At 39.3% G+C, this 7,072-nt stretch overlaps 1 protein-coding gene across 1 annotated transcript in view; it reads left to right on the top strand.

Annotated features, from left to right (window-relative positions):
• EPHA4 (EPH receptor A4) overlaps positions 1–5,544 on the top strand; it is a 143,282-nt gene extending 137,738 nt beyond the window's left edge. The window contains exon 18 of the transcript XR_005020642.1: positions 3,040–5,544. The gene's annotated coding sequence lies outside the window, so the exon portion shown is untranslated. The remainder of the gene's footprint in view (positions 1–3,039) is intronic.
• Positions 5,545–7,072: the final 1,528 nt, after the last annotated feature.

Below are 7,072 nucleotides of genomic sequence, written 5' to 3'. Positions count from 1 at the left end.
AATCAATAGCTTAAGACTTGAGGTGTTTTTCTAAACATTGAACATAGTCAAAGCAGAACGTTTTTAAAAAGAGAGTGTGTCAATTCTAAGATGTCCTAACATGTTAATGTTATGTACTGTGTTGGAGTGGATTTGTTACATCTTAGCAGGTATCTCTGCAAATGAAATATTCAGTTGAGAACTGAGGAAAAGGTGGAATATGAAATTCATTCAAAGGTTGCCTTCTGAATCTTTTTGTTTTTAATTTATTTATTTACTTATTATTTTTGGCTGCATTGGGTTTTTTTGTTGCTGCGTGCAGGCTTTTCTCTAGTTGCGGCACTGGCTGTGGAGCACCGGCTCTAGAGCACAGGCTCTAGAGCACAGGCTCAGTAGGCATTGCTTCGCGGCATGTGGAATCTTCCTGGACCAGGGCTCGAACCTGTGTCCCCTGCGTTGGCAGGCAGATTCTTAACCACTGCGCCACCAGGGAAGTCCTGCCTTCTGAATCTTAAGTTTTACACATTGTCTGAGTTAGAGCCCAGGCCAATGGAAAGACCAAAAAAAGGCTTTCTATGTGTCTAAAATAATACCCAGTAGCAGTAAAAGTGGAACTCCACTGCTTCCAGGAAGTCCTGCACGTTGAAAGAGAGATGTGAGGACAATAGGAATTTGTATTGTTTCCCAGGGTGTGGAGCCAGACTCTGGCATCCAGACAGCTTGGATTCCAAAACCAGCCGAGATGTTGACAGTGGGAAGTTCACTCTGTGTTTCTTTATAACTCAGTTCCTCCACCTGTAAATTAGCGATAATGACACTTTAACAATGACACCTTTCCTAACACATGGTGTTGTTGTGTATATGAACTACTCCTATGTAGAACACACTGAACTTCACAGAAGAAAGGCGTCCTCCTCCTCCAAGGTTTCCCAAGTGTTATTCACCCATCGTTCACTTGTGAACCCAAACGTTTTATTGCAACAGGCCAGAGCAGGGTGAAATGAAGTTCAGTGGTAGGGAGCCATCCAGATGAAGCTTCTTCACTTTCAGTGGATTTATGAGGGTTTGGGGGTAAATGTATATCTATACAGAAGGTGGTAGACCTATCAAATCACTCCTGTATTGTTTAGCCTTGAAATGTATGAAATTGTTAGTTTATAATTGGGAAGAGTGAAATGTACAAGTAAGACCCCATTGCAATGAAAAGAACTGGATGATAAAGACACTTTGATGTCTTCATGACTGACTCAAAAGAACAAAGCTTTTGTTTATTTAGTCACCATGAAAGTCACATCTTTCACTCCTGATCCCACACAGACCACATGCTTTGTCTGGTCTCTTTTCAAGCAATTCCTCACGATAAAGGGGTTGCTTGAATTCAAGGAAGAAAAGGTTTATTTCTTTTATTCTGACATCAACTAGATATAAGCCTCCATGTTCCCACATTTCATATACGCACTGAGTATCTGAATATTACAAATATATTTATATCCAGGCATTTAGTGAAGAAGGGAGTTGGCAGACACAAATGGGACAAACGTGTTTTTGAGATGACTCTTTCTCCTCTAAGTAGCAAAAGAAAATCACCTTCAAAAAGTGTGCATATCCATATGGAGTTGGTTATTCTCCTTCAGAGTCTTTAAGGTCAAATTTGTGTTCATTTTGTCCTTCATGTAAATACATGTCTTGTCTGATGGAATCCCTGCACATTCAGGTTTAAAAAACTATGTTCGATAGAGTTACTGATTTCCAGAGAAGAAAGAGTTGGAAAAATAGATCTGATTCTTTTTCTTTAATTTTTTTTTCATAATTGTCAAAAATGAATGATGTTGACAAGTGACTACCTGAAGACCTTGGTAGTTATGTCCTTACCCACATTTATAATTTTAAATTGCTTAAGAAGTAATGTCTATCTGAATATTTTATACAAAAATTTTATTACTTTCTCCAAGTAGACTAAAGTATTTTCTACAAGTTTAAGTAATGGTCATTTACCTCCAAGAAACTAAATTTGATTTATCTCCCTCACACAATAAACAATGCACAAATACAAAATAAGCAGATAAATTGGTTTGATAAAATAAGGAAAATTATCTGTAATAAGATGCACTTTGGTCTTAATTTTTGCTCTACGCTTGAGGCCAACAACTGCTAAACACGGCCACTGTGGTGGAAGATATTGTCCAAGAGCAATCTTGATGGAAAGTTATCAAAAGGAAAGAAGAGGAGTTGCTTCTTTTGGCTTGAGTTGATTATTTGATGAATGAGAGGACAATGGTTCCATTGCATTGTGCCAGCCTTGTTGGAATCTACGCTGATGGGGCAACTGCGACTGTCTCTTGGTGGACTTCAGTCCCCAAGACCTCCCTCACTGTGCCCATGGCCCCGGGTTCCCTCTCTCTACCTGTTATATGCAGATTGCATGGATCCTTTACTAATTAGATACTCCCATTCGTTAGAAGTTACTTTCTCTTTACGAAAAACATCCAATGCTTTTTATTTCGTAGCTGGCATTTTTTCAATCATATTGTTGAATATTGGTGGATTGGGATGTTTCCAGATGTGTCCCTAAAATACACAGTTTCCCTCTTTGGAACAACTGACTTTTTAGAGTAGTACAATTTGCATCCTTTCAGCAGCTCTAAGCCCTTCTTGCACAAATGAACCATAACAGTTCAGAATTTTTATTTCAGAGAAAGGCTGTTTCCATAGTGGGTAAAGCTTGGCTGTACACTTAGACTGTATGGATTCTAATCCCAGCTCTGCTACTTCAGAACGTACGAACACAAGCAGGTTTTTTAACCTCTCTACGTTTCCATATCCTCATCCATATAATAGGGATACGAATAGCATCTTACTCTGAGTTATAATAATGAAGCTGTTAATAAACATTTTTATTATTATGGTTATCATTTTTTCAGAGGAGGAAAGTAAGAATTTATGATCTTCTCCCTGGACTCCTTACCGAGCCATCCTGCCTTCTCTGTACTTATACGGCTTGACAACTGGCTGGCGAGATAGGTTGATGTTTTGTCTGAAGTCTTGTTCTTTTCTCTACAGGGAGTACATTCTGCTATCTTGGCCTCACAGCCCTTCCTTTTGATTACAAAGCCCACAGAAGCAAACAGAACACACCCTCCTCAGTTCCTCCTAAACGTGTTTCTTCTGCTTCTACTATGCCAGTTCTGGAGCAAAGACGCTGATGAAACAACACTCATTCCTAAAAAGAATGCATTTCTGACTTTCAAATCCCCTTTCCCGGTGAAAGAAATGGCAAACATTCAAGCTTCAGCATCTGCTCTCCAATTGCACTGAGGAATGTCCTGTCTGGCAGCGCCAGCTCTGCAGAGCCCCTGTTCCCCAACTCCTTTGGTTTTATTTATATGTATTTCCATATCTCATTTCTGTATGTCCCTGCTGCATTGGTGTGGCAGCAAGTGACCGAAGGCTACAGGTTTTACCATGGACACCAGGTCCGGTGCCACCACACAAAACAAAGCCAGTTCCCGTGAGCTGCCTACGATATGCATTGCTGAAGTAACGTTTTACCCAGGGTGTGCCATCGCAGTGATATAAATATATTTTTTTCCTAGACTAAATATGAGCTGACTATCTCTTTTGATGTGTGTACATAGGTGTGTGTGTGTGTGTGTACGCGTGCGTACGTGTGTGTGAGTATATAACCTCATGCTTAGAACTGCCTGTGAATGTTGCGGAATGCTACACGTGGAGAGGTCTGGTTTGCCACCAGTTCTGAGATGAAGAGCCACGTGAGATAGCGGGCCTGGAAACCGTGCCCCATCCCCTTAGAAGGACAACCCGGAAGTGTTAAATGTCCCGTATCTATAAGTGTATTTTGTAGCAGCCACGCTAACCTTAGTAAGTCATCCTACAGCTTTGGACAGAGGCATTTTCACCTTAGCGGTGGAGTGATTTTAGAATATAAATCCATTCAGGTGACAACCCATCATCAAAATCACGAATTCTGATTGAACTCCTCATCTGAATCACCAGTTCCTTGGTGGAGGGAGAGAAGGGGATGGAATTTGTCTAGTAACCCCAAATGGAATACAAGTAGCCTTTGTTTTCCTGCATAAATGGACGTGTTGAATGCGAACAAATATATGCAATTCATATACTTTCGGAGATGAACGTAGACGCGTGTGTCGGCTTTCAGATGATGTGTCCTGGATTAATACTTTGTCTCCCAATATCACAGAAAAATACATACCAGTGACTCTTGAGGTTAGCATAGTAGGGATGAAATGGCCTCAAGCAACTTCAGGTTCCCAGTTTACACGGAAAGTTTGACTGTTATGAATATGCAGCTAACTTCTGTGACCGTCAAAAGTGCATCAGCCTTCTGGAATCTGAGGTCCAGTGTGTGAAGATTCAGTTTTGATCTGATAATGTATACCAAAATCCAGCCAACATACTGCCATTTTTCATAATCGGAGTGGCTGCCTTGCTTATTCTAAGCTATGGTTGCAGAAACTGTGGCCATTTATATAAGCTATAACATCAAATCAGGGAAAAATGGGGGAAAAAAAAAAAGATTCCAAACCTTATATTGTTGGATAAGTAGAGAAAATCATCAATAAATATTTATTACATTCTGACAGGGTGTATGGCATTGTATTCTCATAACTATGCCAGAGTGACAAAGTTAATTCACCCCTTTTTGGGGACTTTAATATATTTTTAAAGGGATGTGCCTATGCATTGATGCCTGAAAAAATATGTATAAAGAAATGAGGTTGAATCTCTGAGTGGGTTTTCTTTCCCCGGAGGTCAGGGCAGGAGACCAACTTCAGGTGCTGTATCCAGCCCCAAGAATGGATCCTGCCCTAGTGAGCTCAGATGCTAAGTCATGCTCAGATGCTAAATCCTTAGGCAGCATTAAGCTGTCCCCCTGCACCAAATCAAGTAGCTTCACCATGTGTTCGCTGGCCCCAAATTATTTTTAACAACCTTAAGAATGAAATGTTTTGGTGTGTTTTCAAAAGTTATTTTAAAGAAAAGTTATGCTCACTACACTGCTGGTGTGTGTTTTTGAGACCTCTTGTATTCAATCTGTGAAGGATATGTGTATTAATCCATACACACTTATAGCCTCAATATTTGTCTGAAGACACTTAAATTCTGACAAGTAAAAGAAAGTTCTAGAAGCAATATTTTCACTTCTTTAACATTCTCCAAACAACATCAAGCATTGGTACACACTGAAGAGTGCATTTATTTTTTGTATCACTCCAAGCATGTTGGAATATGCAAGGACTGTGGTTAAAATTAGAATGTATAAGGCGTATTATAATTTAGTTCATACTGAAGAAGAAATTAACAGAACAATGCTTGGTTCAGACATGTTCCAAAATTTGAGCAATCTCTTGAGTTAGACATAGAGATTTTTCTATTTTGTTTTAATTTGTCAAGGTATTTTTCTTCCCTTCATGAACTTTAGGTACACATAACTTATGTCATTTATTTATGGTCTTTTATACCTAGTTTGTAAAATTGTAAAATAGCAAACTAAATGCAAAGAGTTTGCATTTGAAAATAATAAAGTAGTTGCCGTATACAAACGTGGAATCTAGTTGTCTCTTTTCAACAACTTTTGCCACATGCATGGTGTTTCTAAATTAATTAATCGCTTGTTGTCATTTGGTTAGAACACAATATCTTCAATTCTAATTGAGTGTGCTTATTTAGAGAATAAAAAGCGTTGATTTCTAGATGGTCCTCGCCCTTGAGAACAACGTATTAGCAAATCTAACTTAGACTCCGTGAGATCCTGTATCCCACTGTAATTAAGACTGAACTTTGGTTAGAATTCAGTCTCCACCTCTTACTCATCATACAATCTAGGGCAAGTTTCTTAATTTCCCTGTGCCCATTTCTTTGTAGAATGGCAATTACAATGCCAAGAGCTTTTATGAAGACTATATTAAAGTGTTAGCACAATGTCTAGCATCTAGCCAGAACTCAACAAACAGTAGCTCTTCTGAGGATACAAGCTGTCTTTAACATTCCCCATTCTACACCCGCTCTAACACCATTGCTACTGATCCAAGTGTATAGCTACGCGTTCCTACCATCAGCTTTTAATCCAGGATCCGTGGACCCTTGACGATACACTGCTGGAGCTCCAAGGGGTCGAAAAGTTTTCCTAAAACATGGTGCAGTTGTTAATGATTATATGTGTGGTTTAATGGGGAGAAAGTTCATAAATTTTATCAAATCTTAAATTGGTGTAGGATACGAAAATATTAAAGGCCACAGTTTTAAGAATGGATGCTCTCCACATATTATTTCATTCAATAAACTACCATTGGCTAAGCCCTTGTTAATTGGAAATCAGACTCGAAGACTTACTAATAAATTAAAGCACTTAAGTGCAGCTAGCTTCAGAGAGTGAGGCATGCCTTTTAGTGTTATCAGGGACATTTTAAAACATGGGCCTTGAAATGAAAATCTGGGTTACGTCTGGTTATTTCGTGTTTTTTTTCTTACTGAAACACCTCTCTAGAATCAGCTATATTGATATGTAGAGTAGTTGACAACGTATTTGTGATTGGAAAGAGACTAGGCTTGACATTTTCTCCCCGACTTGTTCAGCAAGATGGAAAAGCAACTGTGATTCTCCAGAGAAATAACCAATAGAAGATGTATCTCTATCTCTATATGGAGATATAAAGATATAAGTATATAAAGACACTCTTTATGAGGAAATGGCTCACAAAATTTCGGAGAATGAAAAGTTCCACAGTCTGCAAATTGGATACCCAGGAAGGCCAGAGGTGTAATTCAGCCCAAGTCCAAAGGCCTGAGAACCAGTCAAGCCAATGGTGTAAATCCTTATCCAAGGGCAGGAGAAAATGAGATGAAATGTCTCAGCTCAAACAGTGAGGCAGGGAAAAAGGGGCGGGGTGGGGATTCTTCCATCTATGTCCTAACATACTGGATGATGCAGACCCACAGTGAGGAGGGCAATCTACTGAGTCCACTGATTCAAATGCTAATCTCAACTGAAAACACCCTCACAGGCACACCCAGAAATGATGTTTAACCTGGCCTATCAGTGTGACACATAAAA

This window comes from Balaenoptera musculus, chromosome 7, assembly GCF_009873245.2.
Source record: "Balaenoptera musculus isolate JJ_BM4_2016_0621 chromosome 7, mBalMus1.pri.v3, whole genome shotgun sequence".
NCBI lineage: Eukaryota > Metazoa > Chordata > Mammalia > Artiodactyla > Balaenopteridae > Balaenoptera > Balaenoptera musculus.
This window is presented reverse-complemented; position numbering and strand designations above follow the sequence as displayed.